At 34.4% G+C, this 26,264-nt stretch overlaps 1 non-coding gene across 1 annotated transcript; it reads right to left on the reverse strand.

The window, feature by feature from the left end:
* Positions 1-20,523: 20,523 nt before the first annotated feature.
* LOC115724279 (small nucleolar RNA R71) lies at positions 20,524-20,630 on the reverse strand. The gene has a single exon (XR_004013077.1). It is a non-coding gene; the product is annotated as a small nucleolar RNA R71 (small nucleolar RNA).
* Between the last annotated feature and the right edge of the window lie 5,634 nt (positions 20,631-26,264).

A 26,264-nucleotide genomic window follows, 5' to 3' on the forward strand; every position in this document is an offset into this window, starting at 1 on the left:
AGTGCACTGACATTGTAAACCTGTCCATTATGACCCACACAGAATTAAATTGTCCCGTTGTTCTAGGCAAACCTACCACGAAGTCCATAGCAATATCTTCCCATTTCCACTGTGGTACGTTCAATGGCTACAGTAACCCTGCAGGACTATGATGTTCAGCCTTTACTTGCTGACAGGTAAAGACACTTAGCAACATACTCAGTAATGTCATTTTTCATGCCTGCCCACTAGAACATGGCTTTCAGGTCTTGGTACATCTTCGTTGACCCTGGATGAACTGAATAAGGAGTTGTATGAGACTCATCCATGATCTCCATTTTAATACAATCATCCATAGGCACACAAACACGATCTCTAAATCGTAACATTCCCGTTACATCCACTGAGAAATCACTAGCCTTCCCAGCCGAAACCCTATCTCAGGTTTTTACCAACTCTAGATCTTGCATTTGTACTTCTTTGATTCGCTCTAAAAGAGTAGATTGCAGGGTAACATTAGCCAACTGCCCCACAACCAACTCAATCTTAGCTCGGGTCATCTCATTTGCTAGCTTCTGGGAGATTAGTTTCACAGTATTTATCTGACTCTGCCCCTTTTTATTCAAGGCATTAGCAACTACATTGACTTTACCAGGGTGATAAAGGTTTTCACAATCATAATCCTTCACCAACTCTAGCTAGCGTCTTTGTCTCATATTCAAATCTCTGGGTAAAGAAGTATTTCAGACTCTTGTGATCAGTGTATATCTCACATTTCTCGCCATATAGGTAATGTCGCCAAATCTTTAGCACAAAAACCACTGCCGCGAGTTCTAAATCATGAGTAGGGTACCTCTGCTCGTACTCCTTTAACTGCCGAGAAGCATAGGCTATTACCTTTCTAGCTTGCATAAGCACACAACTGAGACCTTGTCTCGAGCCATCACAATAAACTACAAACTTTTCCTTATCTGAAGGAAGAGTTAGTACTGGAGTTGTAATCAAGCACTGCTTTAACTCTAGAAAACTTTTCTCACACTGATCAGTGCTAACAAACTTCAGGTTCTTTCGGGTCAGTTCCGTGAAGGGTACAACAATCTTTGAAAGCTTCTAACTTCAGTAGCTGACTTTGGTGTTGGCCAATCCCGAACAACTTCAATTTTGGCCGGATCCACCATGATCCCATCTTTATCCACTATGTGCCCCAGGAAAGTACTTTTGGGTCAGGGTGATACGTACATTTTGGGAACATGGTAGTATAATTGAATGGGAGCGCTAAACATAGATATGGAATGTATAGCTTTTATCTAGCAAATAGAAGTGAAATGATGATTTCCTTCGAGCTTGGCAAAACAGAGATAAATGGTTGAGTACTCATTTCAGTTCGTTGCAATATCATTTATACGGGGCTAAGTGTTTTAAGGATAAAATACATTGAAGGGTGTAACGGTAATTTAATCCCTACACAATGTAAATCATCTACAGAGGAACATTGATTATTGGGATTATAACAATGGATAATTGATAGCGTATCTATATGGTGGAACATATAGAGCGTTCTATATAACTGAGAGTGCAATTCCAAGTTCTATGCGTGGATGCAACAAGGAATTAATAAGTCAGTGAATTTACCTGGTAAGTTCTTGGTCTGCTTATTGGAAGCTCGGATATATAGGCCCATGGTCCCCATACTAGTTGAGATAATACTACTTGTAAGACTCAGTTAATTGATTTTGATTAATCAATTATAATTCTAAAATTAGACTATGTCTAGTTTATGAATTTTTCACTAAGCAAGGGCTAAATTGTGAAGAAAGAGTTTCTAGGGTTCATTTGTTAATTAAGAGACTTTGGTTAGTCTAATTAATAAATATATTAAATGACAATATTATTTAATAATTAATTTTAGTTATTAAATAATTGCAATTGGCATTTAAATGGTTAAATTGGAAAATTGGCGTTTTTGAAAAAATGAGATGTAGAAATGATAAAACAGCAAAATTGCAAAAGTGGGGCCCATTATCCTATACCTTGGCCGACCACTTATGTAAGTATTTATCATTTATTTTTTCATTATTTTAATGCCAAATAAATCTAACCTAACCCTAGGTGGTTGACTATAAATAGGTAGTGATGGCTTCAGGAAAAAGATGATGCATCTTATTCCTTCAGAGAAAAACTAAGTGCCTTCTTCCTAAACCTAGCTGCCACTCTCTCTCCCTCTTCTTCACTTCTGAAAACCAAACCCTATAGTGAGTGAGTGAGTGCCCACACACATAAAGTGGTACCTCAATCATAGTGTGGAACATTGTGAAGAATCCAGATTCAAGAGAAGAACATTCGGACTTAGATCTTGGTGATACTCTGCGACAAAAAGGATACAAGGGTTAGAGATCTGAGTGGAAGGAGACATTAAATTCCGTTGCAACCACTGTAAGGTTTCTCATACTTTATATGTGTTTATTTAATATTGTTATAGAAGTTCATATTTAGGATGTTAAATAACATACTTGTTAGTAAATCTATGATCCTGGTAAAATATTTCCAACAACAGTCTGGTTTTCTGGGTTTTTTCGAACCCAGTGGCCGCGGCCAGATTTATGGTCGCCGCGGCCATAAACCTAGCAGAGAGCCATCCCTTTTCCCGATTTTGTTTTGGCCATAACTTTTGACTCGGGACTCCGTTTTGGACGTTCTTTATATCGTTGGAAAGCTCGTTTCGAGCTCTATATGATTATCTGTATTTTGAATGCCAACTTTATGTTATGTGAAAGTGGAATTAGGGATTAATCCTATTTGTGAAATCTCTTTACCATTAAAACTTGTGTTTCAGTTCTTATCGTCAACATTTTCTTATTATTTTTTTTTTCTATTTTCATACTATTTATATATATAATTTGAAACTTTAAAGTAATATTTTTAAAAATATTGAGTTAGTAAAATTGAAAAAATATAGGGTCACCGAGTGTGTCAATCGACCTTCGGCTTAAACTATTCGGGTTAGAGTTTTAATTTAATAATGACTAAGAGAATCTCTAAATAATGATTAAATGCAAAATATAACTTATTTTGTTAAAAGTTTACCCTAATAGTGTGCTAAATTATGATGTAAATATATTCGAACCTTAATCAAACCATACCCAAAATTAACTTCTTACAGATAAAAATCATCACAATAGAGACCTAACAACATCAATTCCAACATTAATAACAACATCCAACCAAATATCCAAAGCTTAAGCTATATCTCAAACAAACTTCCATTAACAAGAACTTGAACTCCAACTTCAAATAATAAATTTCAGAGCTCAACAACAGAAAATTACACTAATCAAATCCTCTAATTTCTGTCCAAACCTAACCCATACAAACTTATGAATTTAATGCTTTAAGCATGCTCAAGACAAATGCCAACAACCAAGAACATGCATTACAAATTCAATACCACAACCACAACATATTTCCATGCTCTTCAACATTTAATTTCAACAATAAAACTCAGATTAAAACCATAGAAAGTTACCTCAAACTCAATCCAAGAACAAGCTCAAAAATCTACAAACTCAAAGCTTCAATTCAAGGCCAATTCCTAGCAATTTCTTCAAAAATCAAAATTGAAAAAGAAAAGGGTTTGAGAGAGAGAGAGAGAGAGGGGTCAGCCAAGAGAAAAAGACAACCAGAATTTCCTTTTCATTTATCCAAAAATTCAATCTTTTATCATATGTAATTTAAAGGTCAAAAGACCAAATTGCCCCTAAGGCCAAATAAAGCCTAAGCATAAACTAAGGGCAAAAATGTCCTTTGAAACCCATTAAAACTCAAATAATTTTTAGATTGTACATTAATAAATACAATGCCAATAATTTAATTCCAATTACATTTCGGGCCCGAACCCAGTTTTGCCCGAAATACCCAGTTGTGACTATACCGCGCCAACATGTCAGGACACACCTTAAAAAGACAACACAGACATACTATATAATAATATAGTCCCTAAAGCACATAATTAAATTAATTTCATCATTTTACCCTTCTCGGGTCATAATTACAAAAATGCCCCTGGCTCACCAACGGGGTCTTAACATAGTAGAAATCAAATAAATTACTCATATATCGAACTATATAATAATATAATTCCTCAATTATTCATAATTATCTAATTAGGGTTTTGCTAATCCACTTCCCAATTCTAGGGTATTACAACTAGGGTTCCCAAAACTGCCCCAACCGGTAGACCTGTAGGAACCGGAATTCCGGTTCTGTGGGGTTTCCTGGGCATCAACCGGAATTCCGGTTCCTACAGGTACCCCTGAACCGAAATTCCGGTTCAAAGCAAGAAAGATTCAAAATTTCATATTTCTTTCAAATCAACCCCAAACTCTACCAAACTCTCCAGACCTGCTATTTATACCCCAAAGAACATATCTAAAGTAATAAAACCTCACAACATGCTCAGAAACAAAAACCACCATTAAAGCTCCAAGTTTGAGTTCCAAACCTCAAAGCTTGGTTAAATCTTCTATCAGCCACTAACACAAGCTCAAATCAACAAATAACCACATATTTAACTTCCAGAAAATAACATTTAACCCTACAGCAGCTACAGCAACATAAACCACAAAGCATGCATAATTCCATAACTTAAAACCCAAGAAATCAAAGAGGAGGTTGTTAGAGACTATACCTTAACTTGGATTCACTAGAAACTTACTGAAAATCACCTTGAATTGCTGAAGAAAAATCGAAACCTAGTTGGGTTCTAAGAGGGTTCGAAAGAGAGAGAGAACTTTGAGAGAAAAAGTGATTTTTGATTAACTTTTCTAATTTTTGTAAAATGAAGAAATAGCCTAGATTTTATTAAATCAACCTCAGCCAAAAACATTTAAAAATCTGATTGCATTTATTTAATTAGCTTCAAATAAAGACAAAATAGAAAATGGGCAAATAGACCAAAATGCCCTTGCCCACACTAACTATCTTAAAATCACTTAGGGGTATTTTGGAAAATTCTAAAATCCCGACCATCCCTGACATTCCCAATGTCTAAACTATATCGCCTTGCTATTCTAAAAATACTAAGATGTGATCCTAATAGCCAAACACCACATTCCAATGTTGTCGGGCACTGAATATGCAAAATTATGAAATTTCTATATGTGACATAAAAATGCATTCGGAATTCAAATAAATCATCATAAAATAATAATTTAGAATTAATAAATAATTTCCATAATTAAACCCTAATTATCTGCTAATTTCCAAATTAAAACTAAGCGGTCTTTACAATTATCCCCCCCTTAAAAGGATTTTGTCCTCGAAATCTAACCTGCATAATTATGGATATTGAGCTTTCATGTCTGATTCTAACTCCCAGGTGCCTTCCTCCACCTTGCTATTTCTCCAGAGTACTTTGACCAAAGCTATGGTCTTATTCCGAAGGACTTACTGGTTGTTCCTCATATGACATGTCTGGCTGTAGCTCAAGATTTTCATAACTAAGCACATGAGCAGGGTCCGAAACGTATTTTCTCAACATAGAGACATGAAATACGTTGTGAACTTCTGAAAGAGCTGGAGGAAAAGCTAATCGATATGCCACTTGTCCAACCTTCTTGAGAATCTCGAAAGGTCCTGTAAATCTAGGGCATAACTTGCCTCTTTTCCCGAAACGCTTGATCCCCTTCATTGGAGATACTCGTAACAACACGTGATCCCCTACTTGGAACTCAACATTTCTGCGTTTCAGATCTGCATAACTCTTTTGTCTACTCTGGGAGGCAAGCATTCTAGCTTTAATCTTCTCAATTGCCCCATTGGTCCGCTGTACTGATTCTGGACCTAGATATTTCTTCTCCCCTGTCTCATCCCAATGAATGGGAGATCTACACTTTCGGCCATATAACAATTGATAGGGAGCCATCCCTATCGTACATTGATAACTGTTATTGTAAGAGAACTTTATCAACGGTAGGTACTTACTCCAGGAGCCCTCAAAATCCATAACACAAGCTCATAACATATCTTCCAGTATCTGAATTGTCCTTTCGGACTGTCCATCAGTCTGAGGATGGAAAGTTGTACTGAATTTCAATTTAGTACCCATAGCCCGTTGTAAACTCTGCCAAAATTTAGAAGTAAATTTCGGATCTCTATCCGACACTATGGATTTTGATACACCATGCAGTCTTACTATTTCTTTGACGTACAAATCTGTGTACTGATCCACTGAAAAATTTGTTTTAACTGGTAGAAAATGTGCAGACTTCGTGAACCGATCTACCACAACCCAAATAGAATCAAACAGACCCGTGGTTCTAGGTAATCCAACCACAAAGTCCATCGTAATATCCTCCCATTTCCACTCAGGTAGGGTTAAAGGCTGTAACAACCCTGGCGGTCTCTGATGTTCAGCCTTGATCTGCTGACAGGTTAAGCATCTCGATACGAATTCTACCACATTCTTCTTCATTTCACTCCACCAGAAGTAAGGCTTAAGATCTTGATACATCTTGGTGGTGTTGGGATGTAGGGAATATGGAGTAGAATGAGCTTCTTCAAAAATTTCATTTATGAGTTCCACATTATTAGGAACAAAAACCCTGGTCTTGAACAACAACATTCCACTGTCTGACACCGTAAAGTCTCTGGCTTGACCAGCTGATATCTCTTCCCAGATCTTTACTAGCTCAGGATCACTTAACTGTGCAACTTTAATTCGTTTTAACAGATCAGATTGCAGCGTCAAGTTATGAAGCTTGCCTACAACAAACTCGATGCTATATCTGACCATGTCTTCTGCTAACTGAGGTGATATCTGAACCACACTAGCTATCTGCCCGGGACCCTCCCTGCTTAGGGCATTGGCCACTACATTGGCCTTCCCAAGGTGGTAAAGGATCTCACAGTCGTAATCCTTAACTAACTCCAACCAATGCCTCTGTCTCATATTCAAATCTTTCTGGGTAAAGAAATATTTGAGACTTTTATGGTCAGTATAAATTTCACATCTCTCTCCGTAGAGATAATGCCGCCAAATTTTCAAAGCAAATACCATCGCGGCAAGTTCCAGGTCATGAGTTGGGTACCGCTGCTCATAATCTTTCAACTGAGAAGAGGCACAGGCAATAACCTGATCAGCGTGCGTCAGCACACACCCCAGGCCCTATCTGGATGCATCACAATAAACCACGAACTTTTCTTTGTCAGAAGGCAGAGCTAACACTGGAGCTGTAATTAACATCTGCTTCAGTTCCTGAGAACTTGATTCACACTTATCCGTCCATACAAAACGCTAATTCTTTTTAGTGAGCTTGGTTAAGGGTGTTGAAATTTTAGAAAACCCTTCTACGAACTGACGATAATTACTAGCCAGACCCAAGAAACTTCTAACTTCTGTCACTATTTTTGGTCTTGGCAAATCCCTGACAGATTCTATCTTCCCTGGATCCACCTTGATCCCATCTTTGTTAACAATGTGCCCAAGGAAGGACACCTGAGATAGCCAAAATTCACGCTTCTTGAATTTGGCGTAGAACTTATGTTCTCGAAGCCGTTGTAGAACCATTCGAAGATGTTTCTAATGCTCCTCTTTTGATTGTGAATACACAAGGATGTCGTCGATAAACACAATAACACAGATATCGAGGAAATCCTTGAATACCCTATTCATCAGATCCATGAAAGTTGCGCGAGCATTGGTTAGTCCAAACGACATAACCAAAAATTCATAATGTCCATACCTAGTACGGAAAACCGTCTTTGGGATGTCCTCCTCTCGGATTCTTAACTGATGATAGCCCGATCGGAGACCAATTTTTGAAAAGACCATCTTCCACTGAAGTTTATCAAAAAGATCATCGATCCTAGGTAAAGGATATTTATTCTTGATTGTTAACTTGTTCAATTCCTGGCAGTCAATGCACATTCGCAGAGACCCATCTTTCTTCTTGACAAACAGTACCGGTGCTCCCCAGGGTGACACACTAGGCCGAGAAAACCCTATGTCAAGCAACCCCTGGAGTTTAATTTTGAATTCTTTAAGTTCTGCTGGAGCCATTCTATAAGGGGCCTTAGAAACTCGTTCTGCTCCAGGTGCCAAATCAATAAGGAAATCAATTTCTCTCTGAGGTGGTAAACCCAAAAGTTCATCAGGAAAAACATTTAGAAATTCACAAACCACCTTGATGTCTTCTGGCCGAACAGAGTCAAGCCGAGTGGTATCCAATACCACGGCCAGAATCCCTAGACATTCATCACGTAACAGTTCTTTAGCTATTAGTACCGAAATTACTGGGATCTGAGATCCCTAAACTGAACCGACAAAATCAAACGGTTCTTCACCTTCTGGTTGGAAGATTACCATCTTCCTCTCACAGTCAGTACTAACTGCATACTTGGACAGGAAATCCATTCCCAGTATAATGTTAAAATCTTCTAAACTCATTTCTATTAAGTCAGCACTCAACTCCCTATCCTCAATTCTGATCGGCATAGACCTAATCCACCTTTTGGAGATAACTAACTCTCCGACAAGTAATAGGGTTCCAAACCCGGATTCATAACTATCATGCGGTCTATCCAATTTACTAAAAATTTTGGCTACCACATAAGAATGAGTGGCCTTAGAGTCAAACAGCACAGAGAAATAAGAGTTGTTGACCGAGAGCTAACCTGTTACCACTGAAGGGCTAGCTTCTACATCAGCCTGAGTTATTGCGAACACCCTGGCTGGAGTGGGTTTCGCTGTAATCTTCGGTGCTTCGGTTCTGAATTGGGGACAATCCCTTTTGTAATGCCCTCTCATGCCACACTAAAAGCACCCCTGCCCTTTACACTCCCCCAGATGGTGCCTTTTACAACTGGGGCACTCTGGGTAAGTGTAGCGGGTCTCAGAATTACCCTGCCTATTGCCTCGACCTTGGTTCCCTTAGAACCTCTTGTTCTAACTTAAGCCACTGGATGCAGTAGATGCCTTTCTTTTTTAATCTGTGGCCGAACCACTACCTCCCCTGCTAAAACCTAATGTAGGAGGGGTAAGAGCCTTGCCAACAACCGAAGTCTCACGAGACTCAACTATGCATCCCACTGCGCCCTCAGCTCGTAGTGTCCTATCCACCATTTCATCATAGGTGGTTCTGTCGTCAGTAGTGATCATCAAGTCGTGCCTGATCTTCGCATTTAACCCATCTAGATACTTCTATTTCTTACTGAAATCAGTTGGCACAATTCCCAAAGCCAACCTTGCCAAGCGATCAAACTACGTCGTGTATTCAGTAACACTCATGTTCTCTTTCTGAGTCAACTGGGTGAATTCTTTTCTTTTAGCACTTCTAACTGCCTCATTATAGTACTTGGCATTAAATATCTCCTGTAATTTCTCCCAGGTCATTGTGGTAACGTCATGAATCATGGACACCATGTCCCACCAAACCAGAGCGTCCTCTTGAAATTGGAAAGTGGCACAGACCACTCTATCATTGCCAGTGACGCCCATAAAGTTCAAGATCCTAGTGATCACAGTTAGCCATTGCTCGGCTTTCATAACATCGGGACCTCCCAGGTCAACTGGAGGTGCCTGCTTACGGAACCTTTCATACAGGGGTTCCATCTGGTTCATTGTGACAACGGGTTTGGCCTACACAGCAGGGGCAGGTGCCATTGGCATTTCTGGAACAGGCACTGCAGGAGCACCCTAATGTCTTAACCGCCGAATCACTTCATCTTGTTCATTAATTCTAGTTTGCATTTCTACAAACCTACTTTCCCATTCTTGGGCAGCTTGGGCAACTTGGGCAGCCTGTGGTGGGTTAATATGACCCCGGCCACATGCCCTGCCCCTTAGACCTCTACCTCAGCCACGACCATTTGGGGGAATCTGAGCTCCCTGACCTTCATTTGATCCAACTGAATTGCCCTGGCTCCTGGTGTTTCGCCTGGCATCCATACTAATCTGAACAACCTGCGTAACCAAGAGCTAGTCTGGTCAGATCGTGATCAAAGAAAAACTTACTAATGCCGCTTATTTGGAAATTAAAAACATGCGCCTATTCTACATCAGGCTACTAACATGCTTCCTAACAAGCTTTTCTTAAATCATACTACTAAATAAACTACTAAGCAATAAAAGCTTACTTAACCGTGGAACGAGCTGACTGTTGATGATGATTGTACATGTCGTACGATCTTCGGAAGATAACCTGGGGGCTCTGATACCAAATTGTAACACCCTAACTATTATAGTCGTGTTAGCGTGATTTTTAACATACTGTGCAGTTCGTTGCGAATCAACGAGGTTATTGGAAATCGTGAATAATTAAAATTTAGCTTATTTAATTAAAAATATCATATTATACTTATAAAATTTTGGGATCCCATTTACAAAATACAGTTACAATACTTTACTATTCATTTACAAAATATTTGTTGCCTGGCGACTAAACAGCCAAAAAAAAACCCTCATGTCCCGAGGATCGTACGCTCCAGGTCTAACTGCCCCGACATGTATAATCTTCACCCGCTCGATCTCGCGGCTCCTCAACTTTAGCTTTGCCCTTACCTACACATAGCAATAGCACTGTGAGTCGGCAGACTCAGTAAGAAAAGCATAACATATAACATACAAATAACCCGGGTTATAACCTGGCGCCCATACACACAATCATAACCCTAATCCCCGTGTCCCACACGGTACTGAGTCTAGAACGTTCGTACGACGGTACTATTGATCATAATATCAGCCTATACTCGATACGCTAGTCATACTCTAGGCGTACCGATGTGATACTGTCAAGTAGTACGGTACTTTTGACCATAATATCAGCCTATACTCGGTAAGCTAGTCATACTCTAGGCGTAACGATGTGATACTGTCAGATAGTACAAAAGCCAACAAACATATCTATTGTAATCTAACAGGCTTACTAACATGCACACTAAACATGTAAATACATATGCATACTGTTATACTAATATTACCTCGGTTCTGAATTCAGGTGTGCCGGCCAACCTGAGTGGAATAATAGCTCGGTGAATTACAGGCTCCTAAATAAAATCAATCACAACATAGATAAGTGACACGCTAAATCACTTTCTGGGGACTTAAACTTAAAACTAAAAGTTTCCCTATCGATGAATAACATGGCAATACCCTAAACATCTCAAAAATGGGAAAAACTAGGGTTCCCAAAACTGCCCCAACCGGTAGACTGGTTCCCAACCAGAATTCTGGTTCTGTGAGGTTTCTTGGGGACCAACCGGAATTCTAGTTCCTACAGGTCCCCCTGAACTGGAATTCCGGTTCAGAGCATGAAAAATTCAAAATTTCATATTTCTTTCAAATCAACCCCAAGCTCTACCAAACTCTCCAGACCTGCTATTTATACCCCCAAAGAACATATCTAAAGCAATAAAACCTCACTACGTGCTCAGAAACAAAAACCACCATTAAAGCTCCAAGTTTGAGTTCCAAACCTCAAAGCTTGGTTAAATCTTCTATCAGCCACTAACACAAGCTCAAATAAACAAATAACAACATATTTAACTTCCAGAAAACAACATCAAACCCTAACAACAGCTATAGCAACATAAACCACAAAGCATGCATAATTCCATAACTTAAAATCCAAGAAATCAAAGAAGAGATTGTTAGAGACTATACCTTAACTTGGATTCACTAGAAACTTACTTAAAATCACTTTGAATTGCTGAAGAAAAATCAAAACTTAGCTGGGTTCTAAGAGAGTTCGAAAGAGAGAGAACTTTGAGAGAAAAAGTGATTTTTGATTAACTTTTCTAATTTTTGTAAAATGAAGAAATAGCCGAGATTTTATTAAATCAACCTCAGCCAAAAACATTTAAAAATCTGATTGCATTTATTTAATTAGCTTCACATAAAGACAAAATAGAAAATGGGCAAAAAGACCAAAATGCCCTTGCCCACACTAACTATCTTAAAATCACTTAGGGGTATTTTAGGAAATTCTAAAATTCGGACCATCCCTGACATTCCCAATGTCTAAACTATATTGTCCCGCTATACTAAAAAAACTAAGATGTGATTCTAATAGCCAAATATCGCGTTCCAATATTACCGGACACTGAATATGCAAAATTATGAAATTTCAATATGTGACATAAAATGCATTCAGAATTGAAATAAATCATCATAAATTAATAATTTAGAATTAATAAATAATTTCAATAATTAAAACTAAGCGGTCTTTACACTTAGGCTAGAACCTCTCAATAATAACTTGACGGTCCCAGATTGGAAGAGATGCTTCAGGCCTAACAGCTAAATCATCTCGCTCAGTGTTTTACCTAGTTGTGATGACAGTGGTACACAACCTGACCTCGACTACCTCAGCATTAAACTTCTTCTTGAAGAATTGGTTTGATTTTTTAATTGGACACGCTCCACTTTAGACAACTCTAGCAAAAGAAGAGGAAAGTACAAAGTAGAAGTGTTGGGTTTTGTGCCCTAAATAAAACCCATTTCAATACAATCAGATTTACTAATTCATAAACATCAGAAATCACATTTTATATTGCATGGTTCACATGATTTATTTCATGATTATCTTTAATGTATAAATTCTATTAAGTCCAGAACATATGTATTTGTTCGTGATAATAGTGTTCTCAGTACAGTGGAATATAATCATGATTATATGTTCAAAAGTTTATTCCCTGATTTTTCAGTTCACTGGATTTAGACTGGCATGATAATCAGCGATAGGTATACTTACACCTTGGATAAGTGTTATGTCATTTCCAGGGCATTGGCAAAGTTTACCAGTATCGGATGTATGGAGTACACATTGGAAGGGAGCGATATTGAACTTGGATTAGATATGATAAACTTACCGTAATATCTATTCAATTCAATATCACCTAGTTGATCCTAGATCAAATGATCTTAATCTTGACATGTTTAGGTTCGATCTCAAGAGTGTTATTCGTGTTCTTTGATTTGTTAGTTAAGCCTACTTTTTGGTCAGAGTGATACGTACATTTTGGGAACATGGTAGTACAATTCAGTAAGAGCGCTAATCATAGATATGGAATCTATAGCCGCTATTCGACATAGAAGTGAAACGATAATTTCCTTCGAGCTTGCTAAATAGAGATAAATGATAGAGCGCTCATTTTAGTGACTATATTAGTTCACTATAATATCACTTATAGGTGGCCAAGTGTTTAAAGGATAAACTACATTGAAAGGGTGTACAGTAATTTTATTCCTATGCAATGTAGATCATCTATAGAAGATCATTGATTATTAGGATTATAACAATAGATAATTAATAGCGTATCTATATCGTGGAACATATAGAGCGTTTTATATGACTGAGAGTGCGATTCCGAGTTCTATGAGTGGATGCAATGAGGAATTAATAAGTTAGTGGATTTACTTGGTAAATTCTAGATCAGCTTATTGGAAGCTCGGTTATATAGGTCCATGGTCCCCATACTAGTTGAGACCAACTGCTTGTAAGACTCAGTTAATTGATTTTAGTTACTCAATTATAATTCTAAAATTAGACTATGTCTAGTTTATGAATTTTTCACTATGTTATGGCTTGATTGTGAAGAAATAGTGTTTCGGGGTTTATTTGTTAATTAAGAGACTTGATGGAGTCTAATTAATAAATATTATAAGTGACAATTTTATTTGATAGTTATTTTAATTATTAAATAAATAATTTTGGCATTTATAGGGTTGAAGTTGCAAAAAGTGGTATATGTGAAAATAGGTAAAATAGTTGAGAAAAATGATAAAGCCCAAACCAATATGGGGCCCATTAAGTGGCCGGCCATAGGGTCTTATTTTACTCTATTTTTATCAATTTTTTATTCCTAATAATTCAACCCTAACCCTATTGAAGATAGTATAAAAGGAAGGCTATGGTCTCATTGACCAACTAATGTCTTCAAAGCTAATAACCTAGCTTTCCATGAGACCTCTTCCTTCTTCTTTCTTCTTCAATTTGAAATATTATGCCTTTCTTTAACAAATAATATTCAGCCATTAGTGATTGAGTAAGTGCCACACACATCAAGTTGGTTCTCAATCATAGTATGTAACACTGTGAAGAATCCAATCAACAAGAAGGAGAATCGGGCTCAGATCTTGGTGATACTCTGCTATAGAAAGGATACTAGGGTTAGAGATCTGAGCGGGAGGAGTTATTTAATTCCGCTGCAGCCAATGTAAGGTTTTCTGAAACTTTATATGTGTTTATTTCATTCTTTTAGAAATTCATATTAGGATGTTAAATAACATACATGGTAGTAAATCTAGATCCTGATAAAATATTTCCAACAACAAGCATCAGAGCCATGGTAATGATTTACTTTTATGAAATATGAATTAAAACGATCTTTGTGTTGATTTGGATGGTTTCATGATTGTTTATGTTGCTAATTAATCACTTTTATTAGGTTAAACTAATTTAATTAACCTAGTATAGTTATCCAAATCAGGCAAATGGACCTTCACAGTTGGGGTAGTTCATGTGAGGGGGAGCTAGGTTCAGTATGTTGTACCCACTTCTATTGGCCCCCTACTCTCACACAAGGCTCAAAAGAGAGGAATTTAACCTTAAAATGAACAACTGTTATTAATTGAATAGGCCCAAAAACTAGATGGACCTAAATAAAATCTATCATGGTGTGACATTTTATTTAGCAACAACCTATATGCATCTAAACAAAAAGTAAACATATAGGCTCACACAGGCACACAGATTTGGATGGATCCTATCATGTTGCTAGGTCATACACAGATGAAAGAAGAATGTAAAATTTTACCTGTTACAAATTATTTACTTGACCTATTGATAATTGAACCATGGGTTAAAATCAGATCATTGGATCTGCCAACAAGTTAACCGTGGCAATTTAGATCAAGCAATAATAGGTTTTATAAAACTTACACATAAGCCAAAATACAAACTCCTGCAATTTTTCCATGATATGAATTAAATTAGTTTACGAAATTTTTCCATGAAAATATTTTTTTTTTCTTTTTGAAAATATTTTATTTGAATTCCTTGTGAAAAATTAAGCAATTTTTGTTTTTACAGAACTCAATTCCGATGAAAAACGAAGAAGTTATGAAGGTTTGAAAAATCGGGTGCATATGGTGTCGAGGTTGCCCCATTCGCACGCACAGACCTTCAGACAAGAAGGATCCACGAGCGCATGGGCTTCAGACAACTCACTGTCTGACCTCGTTCGCACCCTACTGTCCGCATGAGCATACCCTGCAGTGCCAAGATTTCTGGGCATCGTACCCTCCTCCCGCGCGCGTATGGGGCTGCTAGCAGCCTCTCGAGGGCTGCTCGTGCAGCCTCCTGAGCAGCACACGCACAAAGTCCGAATTTTGTGGGACCTTTCCCCAATTTCGGATTTTTTGCAATTTTCAAACCCTAATGTATAATTAAAATATTATTTTTATCATTTAATCCTAAATATCAATATTCTAAATTAATAATATTTATTTTTTTAATAGATTATTATTATTTTTTGATATTTTTAGGTTTAAATTTAAAAAATTGATTATTTTTTTTTTAAATTATGGTCAGATTTAAAAATTTGCTAATTTCTTTAATATTTATATATTATTTATTTTGAAGGTTAGATATTTTAATATTATATATATTAAATTAAAGATATCATTATCTTTTTAATTTGAAATATTATATTATAATCACCTTATATGATAAATTAAATAATTAATAAATTTGAAATTAACCTTGATATTTTTATAGATATTCTAACCATAATATTTTCAAATTCAAAAGTTTGTTATTTTGTTAAATATTTAATTGTTTATAAATTATAAGTTCAAAAATGATATTTCACTATTTTTTTTATATCATTTTACTTATAAGAAATTTATAAATTATATTATAAATATTTAAATAACTTAGATATTTTTGTAGAAATTTGAATAATGCTTAATTTGGGATATTTTGACATATAATTAGGATCATTATTATTTATTTATTATTTTATTCTTAAAATAATAATTATCTAACCACATCTATTTTAAAATTGGTTTATTTTATTATTTTAATTTAATTAAAATATAAGATTAGAAAATGATATTGAAAATATTATTTTTGAAATCATTTATCTTATATGATATTTAATTTAATTTGATAAAATAATTCAAATAAACCTAGATATTTTAAATTAGTTTTTTTTTTGAATTTTAAATTTTGATGAGATTTTAAGGTTTGTTTTTTACAAAATTTTCAAAATTTTAATTGGTTAGTTTAAAATAATAATTTAATTATATTAATATCTTATCTCACATCTGTTACATGGACATTGTTTGTTTATTTATATTATTTATTCAAAACTTTTTTTAACAGACCTATTATTTATTTGATCTAAATTGCTATGATTAACTTGTTGACAAATCCAATGATCTAATTTTAATCATAGTTCAATTGTCAATAGATCCTATAAATAATTTGTAACAGGTAAATTTTGTACTTCTTTCATCTGTGTAAACCTAGTAACATTATAGGGCCCATCCAAATTATTTGTCATGTGTGAGCCTATATGTTTGCTTTTGGGCTTAGATGGATATAGGAAGCCCATTTAAGTTTTAAGTAATTAAATGGACAAGGTTGCTAAAATAAAACTTTCACATAAGTAATTTTATTTAGGCCCAATTAGAATTGGGCTTATTCAATGAATAATAATTATTTATTTAATGGTTAAATTCCTCTCCTTTGGGCCTTTTGTGAGGCTTAGGGGGCCAATAGTAGTAGGTATGACATACTGAACCCAGCCCTCCCTCACATGAACCACCCCAATTGTGAAGGCCCATTTGTCTTATTTAAATAATTTTATTAGGTTAATTATATTAGTCTAACCTAATTTAAAATTAAATTAGCCACATAATTAGCTTTAAAATATATCAAATTTATTTTTTCATTGAATATTTTAAAGTTAATTTTAGGAAAACGCTTAGTTAATTGAAATATATTCTAGATAGTTAATTCTAGTGACTAGTTATATTTTCTAATATTTAATTAGGAAAATATTTTAAGTTGAAAATTAATTATTTATTTTAATTAATTTTGGACCAACTTAAATAAAGAAAATTTTCCTAGTATTAAATTAGAATTAATAATTAAGTTTCTTTAATACTTGATTATTTAATTCTTGTATTTAATACATTTAATTAAATTAAAAATTAAACATTTAAGTTGATTTCATTCTTGATACTTAAATATTATTATTTTCAGAATATTTAATTAAATAGAAAATTATTTTAAGTTGGAAATTTTAATTTCAGAACAACTTAAATTTGAATAATTTTCAATATATATTTTAATAATCATTTTTTTAAATTAGAAATTGCATTTTTTATTTAAATGCAGAAAATTTGAATTTTTCTTGAAAAATAGATTAAAGTTGAAAATTATTTATTTTAATTTTAGACCAACTTAAATCATTATATTTTTCTTTTAAATGATTAATTAAAAATAAGTGCACTAAAATATATTATAATTAAAAGTAAATTAATTAGTCAATGAAAGTCTAGATAGTTATTATCTATTTGCTTGAAGTATTTTTCTAGTGATATTTAATTAAATAGAAAATTAATATTTAAGTTAATTTTCATTATGATACTTAAATATTTGAAATTTTCTTAAATATTTAATTAAATAGGAAAATTATATTTATGTTGAAAATTAATTTTTTAATTTTGGACCAACATAAAATTAGAATAATTTTTTCAGGATTTATTTTATTTTATTATATAGCATTTTCGAAAATTTTATTTTTTTAAATACATTAATTTTCGAAATGCAATATATATTTATAAAAAATTAAATTTGAGTTGTAAATTAATTTAAATTAATTTTGAGACAACTTAAATTGAATAATTTTCTAAATATTTATTGAAAAATTATTACTCAGATGGAAATAATTCATTTTATTTTTCATATTCGTGTAAGTATAATTTTATAAATATTAAATTAAAATTTATATTTAGAATTTTATTCTAAATTAGAAATTTTAATTAAATGAATATATATTTTAAAAATAAATTGATTAAAATAAACATTAGAAGAAAATACACTTTAAATAATGAGCTTTATTATTAGGACATTCGATCTCCATTGTTGGTGCTACATAGTTCTTGTTTTAGTGAGTAATCTTCCCTAATGGAAGAACGTTCATTAGCAATTTCACGCCGTAGATCTCGAAAGATAAGTATTTTTGTAAGTGTTTTATTTTTAGTATGGATCACCCTAATGGTGGCGACTATTAGTAAGACTTACAAAAGTATGAAACATTGGTAGAAGCTCATAAGATAGTGATAATTCTATGGTATAGAGTTATTTTTATGCTTTTAAACTAAAAGTATTGTGAGAAGAGTAGTGAAAATGTGTTTATTTGCTTAATTTTAATTAGTTTTAGTGTTATTTTCTATTTAGTAACCTAACTTTAAGTCTTGTAAATATTGATATTGTTGGGTGTGTTTTTCCAATTAATTGTGCTTGTTTGTTGTTGAAAAAGGAAGAATTAAATTGATAGGAAAAAGAAAAGGAAGCAAGGAAGAAAAGGAACACAAGCTGAAATTGGGGCAGATTGCTGAAGCAATGCTGAAGCGAATTCAGCATCCTGGCAGTGACGTGGAAACACGAGTTTCACTTATCCACCTCAGCAAATTCGGTCCAGTCACTCAAATTACACTAGCCAGCTGACGTGGAAGAAAGGGGACTAACCCTAGTGGGCCAAAGTGGAAAATTTCGGGCTTCTATTTTGGGGTATGAAGTTGGTACACTAAAAACCCAACATCTAAAAGAGGAGGAAAACCAAGTACACCATCATCATCTTCATTATCACGTATGGGAGCTGCTGCAACATTTTTGAGAGGAGTAATTACAGCAGGAAGTACAACAAAGAAGAAAGAAGAGGGGACCAAGCTTTAGTGTTTGACTTTTATTTTACCCTTTCTTAATAGTTTTCTTTCTTTTCTTCTTTTATTGTTGTTTGTACTTAGTCTCAAAAACTTTGTGAGATTGTAAACTTGGGCAGCAGCCATGGATGAATATTTTTTACTTTGGATTTTATTTTCTTACTTGAATATGAGCTAGACTTTTGAGTTTTGAATGGCTATGAACTTCTATGTTGGGTATAATTAATTTTTAAGCTTACTTTAGTATTTTTTTGCCTTTGTTCATTCAAGTGAGTTTCATTTTAATTGATTGTTGGTTCTTGGCCATGAATAACAATTTGCTAAGCTAGATCTTGTTCCGGAAGGGCTAGATCTAGTAGTTCAACTTGAATGGAGCAAGTGAAAACCTAGATTTAGGCTTTTCTTTGTAAGTGGAATATGAATATTTCATTTACCTTGCATAACTTATGAAATTAATGCTTGAACAGTGTTCTGCTTGCTGGTTTGATATAGGAATATATTGAGCTAAATGGTAGAATTAAATTTGTGAGTGTTGGAAAATTCTCACAAGTCTAGAGGAATTTTTTGTTATCTCTGTGCAGAATGCTAGAGTAATGCTGAACCGATGCTGTAACACCTGGGAAAAAACCTGACTAGAAAGAATTAGCTATTCAAGCCATTTTTTGCCATATTACATTTTTTTTATCTTGCAAACAATTTTTCTAGCAGCAGTAGTTTTAATTTTAGCAAGTTTAATTCATGTCATTTTTAATTTTGAATCATTACTCAACCATTTCCATATTATTTCCTCTTACTTAAAGTTGTAATTAGTTGATTTTACATCAAACTTTGTTTGCAATCCCTGTGGAGACGATCTTACTTATCACTTTATTACTTTTGTGACTGCGTATACTTGCGTATATAATTTTCACAACAAGTTTTTGGCGCCGTTGCCGGGGATTGAAACTAAAAATTATGTATTATCAACTATTTTGCAATTTATTTTCTGGTTTCAAGTTTTAATCCTATTTGGTGCGCTGAATTTTTCTTTTTCAGGTGTAATCTAGTGTATGAACGAGCACGAAGAAGACCTTGAACTTGCTCCTATTGACCCCGAAATTGAACGCACTTTGAGACAAAGGAGAAAGGAACAAAAGGCTAAGAAACGCTGCAATATGGTCGATGGGTTTGAAGTTGGGGGTGCTCATAATGATGCAAATCCTATTGCTTTGGCCGATGATAGAGCCCGAGCAATAAGAGAGTATGCAGCCCCTATGTTCAGTGAGCTTAATCCGGGTATTGTGAGACCCAAAATCCAAGCACCTCACTTTGAGCTCAAGCCCGTCATGTTTCAAATGCTCCAAATGGTTGGTCAATTTGGTGGGTTGCCAACGGAAGATCCTCACCTCCATATTCGCTCATTTTTGGAGGTGAGTGATTCTTTCAAGCTACAAGGAGTAAGTGAAGAGGCTTTAAGATTGAAGTTGTTCCCATTTTCCTTGAGGGATTGGGCTAGAGCATGGCTTAATACTCTTCCTCCCAATTCGGTGACTAATTGGAATGACTTGGCTGAAAAATTCTTGAGAAAGTACTTTCCTCCAACAAGAAATGCAAAGTTTCGAAGCGAGATCATGTCTTTTCAACAATTGGAAGACGAGACTACTAGTGATGCATGGGAAAGATTCAAGGAGTTGTTGAGGAAGTGCCCACACCATGTTATTCCTCATTGTATCGAACTTGAGACATTTTACAATGGTCTCAATGCAGCCTCTAGGATGGTGTTGGACGCTTCCGCTAATGGAGCCATTCTTTCCAAGTCTTACAATGAAGCTTTTGAGATTTTGGAAAGGATAGCTAGCAACAACTATCAATGGTCAACTAATAGAGCTCCCACAAGTCGAAAGGTAGCGGGTGTTCTCGAAAGATAAGTATTTTTGTAAGTGTTTTCTTTTTAGTATGGATAACCCTAATGGTGGCGACTATTAGTAAGACTTACAAAAGTATGAAACAATAGTGGAAGCTCATAAGATAGAATGGCCTTGACTCTCGTCTAAACAGGACAACGCTGGATTCTTATCTTGATCGAATAAAAGGTTGCTATAATGTTTTTCATTTTAGATGAGCTGAAAACTCTATTCAATGGATGGTATCTTTGACTCTCGCCTAAATGGGACACTGATATCAGTTTGTTGAAGACCTTGGAAATTATTTAGGATTGTATATTTTAGTATTTTCGCTTGTCATTCCTATTTGGTATATGTTTAATAATTTCTGAATTGTGTATGAATTTATATTGAACCATGTTATTTTCTATTATTAATTGTTGTTCAAATTTTGAATCTTCATTGTTGGTCTAACTTGGCTTGTTGTTTTTAATGGGACAAATCCCTAATGGATTGTCATCTAATAGACAAACATAATAGTGTTAGATCTCAATAGATAAATATTTGTAAATGCAACATCTAGTTGTTCATCAATAGATGACACCTTAGACTAGTATTTACAATATGAAACAATGAAGAAGTTTATAAAAATAAGAATAACTTTGACTCTCGCTAATCGGGACATCGTTGGATTCTTATTTTTAATCAAAATTATCCTTTATTTTTTCCTCTTAGCTTATTCATTACGAATTAGCTTAAATAATATATATCATTGGACGAATTATTTATAAATCATTTGCTTATAATGTCATTCTGATTTCTCTTGAGAAATTGAATGGCGCATATGACTATATTCCCAACATTCTATCCTAAAATGATATAAATCCTCAATCTTAGAAATCTCCTACTTGTATATGTTTACTTTAGGCAAATCATACTTAGAGTTAGATTAGTAGTGGTGGTCCAAGCTAGAATAAAACTCATTGAACATTTGGTATAAATTTAAGTCTTTGACTTTAAATTTTAGATTCCAAATAAAAATTTTATATTTCTATTTCAACAATACAATACAGTTAAACTTTCACAAGTGATTAATATCCATTTTCTGTCAATGGATTCAAACGGTATGTTAATATGGAATATGAGTTTAGTATTCTGTGACCAGGATCCACTTGCACTATTCTAAGAACTCTTTATTGTAACTAGACCTAAGTCATCAAAAGACCACAACCACATATTTTATAAATCTAAGGCATTTGTATCTTATTCATAGTGGTTTTGACAAGATCATTCTCTGCAAAGAGTCAATATGCCTATATCCACTGAAAGGAACATCATCTTATGATGTACATTCAGGGGTGGATATGAGTTTTCGTTATATTCTTAAGACGATCACTCTAGATTTTACCTTATGTAAAGAAATTTGAAATGTTTGAAAAACTTCATGAATTTCTAGCAATGGTGGAAAACCATTAAGGTAATAAGTGGTTAAAGATCTACGAACTGATAGGGGTGGAGAAATATTTAGATACGCAGTTCAAAAATCATTAAGTTGATTTTTTGAACTATATCCAAACTTACCTCCCCAAAAATTCGATTTGCATATTGATGATAGTATAAGGTCTATGATTAATTATCGTTGCCTAAATCCTTCTAGGGATATACCCTAGTGAAAGAAAATTTCAGAATGATGGAATGGTTATGTACTTAGTATAAACCATTACTAGATTCATGGATGGCCTAATCGTTATCTTAACAAAAGCTAGAACTGTTAACCAAGGTTTGCATGTTTGTTAGCTATTCTAAGTGATTAGGGGTGGACCATCCCATAGTCATTAGATAAGAAAGTGTTTGTTTTAACAAATACTACTTTTCTAAGAAAATAACTAAGTCTGAAAACAAAGTAGCAAGTAGAGGAGATATTTTTTTTCTTGATTCCAAAAAAGTTCTATCATCTTATTCGATTTAAGATGATCCCACTTCCTCTGTTGTTTTGACACAGCCGAAGAAGACAATACCATTTAGTATTCTTAAACAAAAATTCACAGTACCTTATCGTAGTGGCAGGGTTTCAAGGAACTCACCCTGTTATGACTTGGGAGACACTTGTGATTAAAATCCATTGTTAGTTTAAACAAGTAATGGATTGTCATAATAAGAAACTAAGAAGCAATGCCAAGAGAACTATGGTTAAAACTATTCATATGGAACAACCAAAAGTTTTCTATTACAAGGATAAGAAAGGAAACTTTTGTGAGTAGGTCTATTCAATAGACTTAACAAAACTTCCTTTTCCTGGTATTATAAGTTTGAGATTATCTAAACCTGTGGCTTGTGGTATGCCTGGTATTTTACTTACTCTAGCGCAAGCAATTTACTTTAGTAAGTTGCTTGAGCCTTTTTCTAATGGCAATCTATAGAAGCTTCTCAACTTCTAGACATAGATTTTATTTATCTAAGGAAAAGTTTCAACTATTCTAGAAAAGATAAAGGCCAATGAAAGAATTCCTTAGGATCAATAGTGAGAGGTCTCAAATATGGTTTCCTATGCATTAGACCAGACACCTGTTGTTGAGTGGGAGTAATTAGTAGGCATCAGATTAATCCAGGAAAGGAACATTGGAAGACAATCAAGTGAATCTTAAGATCAAGAAGAGGAACTATATGTTAGTCAATAAGGGTGTATTTAATACTTTAAGACTACACCAAATCAGATTTCTAGACTTGCCTTAGTGCTAGAAAGTCTGCTGATGAGATGGAGATTACTTTGGGGATAGAGTAGTGATTTTGGAGAAGTGTAAAAACCTATCTGAAGTCTCTAAGTCTACCACAGAGACTGAATGTTAAAGTTGCATGAAAGATACTTATTCAGTCTTAGGAAAGCTCTATACATTTTTGGCATTGTTCCAACATTTATTAACTACTAGTGTTACTTCCTGACTAACGCAAAAGTAGTCGCCAAAAAGTAAAGAATCAAGTATCCCTAGAGGAGTAGACATATAAAGAGGAATTTCACAATATCAAGAATTTTGTGATTAAGGAAATGTAATGGTGGAAGGAAGGTTGTATTGAATACAACCTGTCAGATCCTATTACGGAGAGTATACTACATACTACACTTGATCTGGATATCAAGGCGTTGAGATTATTTGAAATGCACTTTTTGTTTTATATTAGTGCAAGTGGGAGTTTGTTGGGTTTTGTGCCCTAAATAAAACCCATTTCAATATAATCAGATTTACTAATTAATAAAGATTAGAAACCACATTTTATGTTGCATGGTTCACATGATTTATTTCATGATTATCTTTAATGTATAAATTCTATTAAGTCTAGAAATATGTATTTGTTCGTGATTATAGTGTTGTCAGCACAGTGGAATATAATCATGATTATATGTTCAAAAGTTTATTTCCTGATTTGTCAGTTCACTGGATTTAGACTGGCATGATAATCAGCGATAGGTATACTTACACCTTGGATAAGTCTTATGTCTTTTCCAAGGCATTGGCAAAGTTTACCAGTATCAGATGTATGCAGTATACATTGCAAGGGACTGATATTGAACTTGGATTAGATATGATAAACTTATCGAAATATCAATTGAATTCAATATCACCTAGTTGATCCTAGATCAAATGATCTTAATCCTGACATGGTTAGGCTCGATCTCAAGAGTGTTATTCGTGTTCTTTGATTTGTTAGTTAAGCGTACTTTTTGGTCAGGGTGATACGTACATTTTGGGAACCTGGTGTTGGGTTTTATGCCCTAAATAAAACTCATTTCAATATAATCAGATTTACTTATTAATATAGATGAGAAATAACATTTAATGTTGCATGGTTCACATGATTTATTTCATGATTATATGTACATAATGTATGAATTCATCTGAAACCCTTTTCACATACTTGATCCTTTTTATTGTGTTGTCAACACATTGGAAAGTAAACATGACTATGTGAATAAAGTTTCCTAGATTTATCAGACACAGGGTTTTACTGATATGATAATCTACAACAGAGTTTACTTGCATTTGGAGAAATACTATGTTCTTTCCAGAGCATTAGCTAAAGTAAAGCTCAGGTTGGATGCATGGAGTATGCATCGGAAGGGACCGATATTGAACTTTGACTTAGATTTATTAAACTTACCGTAATATCTATTCAAGTCAATATCGCCTAGTTGATCCTAGATCAAATGATCTTAATCCTGTTATGATTAGGCTCAATCTCAGGAGGCTATTCGTGTTCTTTGTTTTGTTAGTTAAGCCTACTTTCAGGTCAGGGTGATACGTACATTTTGGGAACACGGTAGTGCAATTGAGTGGGAGCGCTAACATAAACATGAAATCTATAGCTTCTATCTGGCGAATAGTAAGCAAAGGATGATCTCCTTCGAGCTTGACCAAACGAAAATAAATGGTGGAGTACTCATTTCACATAAGCTAATGTAATGACCGCTCTAGTATATGGATTAGTAAAGGCAATTAGCACTAATTTTTATTATTTTATTATTATTTGTGAATTAATTTATTTGTGGACCCCAATATTTAGAAATAAATATTAGAGTTATAATTTCTCAATTTCGGAGATTTTATTAAACTCTAGGGGTATTATCTAGCTTGTATGTGCAATATGTTATTTTTGTAATTTTTGTTTGGCGACAACGGAAAATGCGATGGATGGCTAGATTGATCACATGGGTAAGTTTAGAACCTTATTTCATAGTGGGAAATATTTTAGAGAAAATATTTTATCGGGATTGAGCGGGGTTATGGAATTGACCATTTTACCCCTAGCTTTAGAATTAACCAAGTTTTAACCTTAAGGGCTTTTTAGTCTTTTCTTAATTGGTGAGGGGTAGGTGGCTGCCCTTAGTAATGACACCTATTTTTATTTTGAATTTTAACTAAATGAAAAAGAGTTTTATTTTGAAAAAGAGATTAAAAATTAAAGAAAATCAAGAACCAATCCTCTTTTCTCTCTCTTGGGGTTCGGCTCTCTCAAACCAGAAGGAAAAAACCCAAAGTTTTCTTCATAATTTCTGTATTTTCATCCAAGGATTCAAGGGAAAACATCTAAGGTAACCCTAGCTCCTTTCTCTTTCAAGTTCATGAAGTTGTAGGTTGGTTTTTGAGGTGATTTTGGGTAATAGGGGCTGTTAGGGTTTAAGGTTTGCTTAGTTCGAATTTTAGGGTTTGTTTAGCTTAATTCTAGTTCATGGTAGCTGGTTTAGAGATTGGTTGTTGGTTTTGAGCAATTCTAAGCTTTGAGTTCAAGCTTTAAGCTTTAATGGCAAGTTGATATTTATTGTGTTTTTCTGTGAAATGCTGGCTGGGTTTTATTGTGTATGCCTTGATTAGGAGCTCTGGAGAATTTGGTATCAATTGGTGGAAAATTGAGCAAAGAAGGAAGTGTTTTGGGAATACTGGTGCAAGCCCAAACTTGGCAGAGGTTTGCCATGCCCC

Source organism: Cannabis sativa, chromosome 9 (genome assembly GCF_029168945.1).
Source record: "Cannabis sativa cultivar Pink pepper isolate KNU-18-1 chromosome 9, ASM2916894v1, whole genome shotgun sequence".
NCBI classification, from domain to species: Eukaryota; Viridiplantae; Streptophyta; class Magnoliopsida; order Rosales; family Cannabaceae; genus Cannabis; species Cannabis sativa.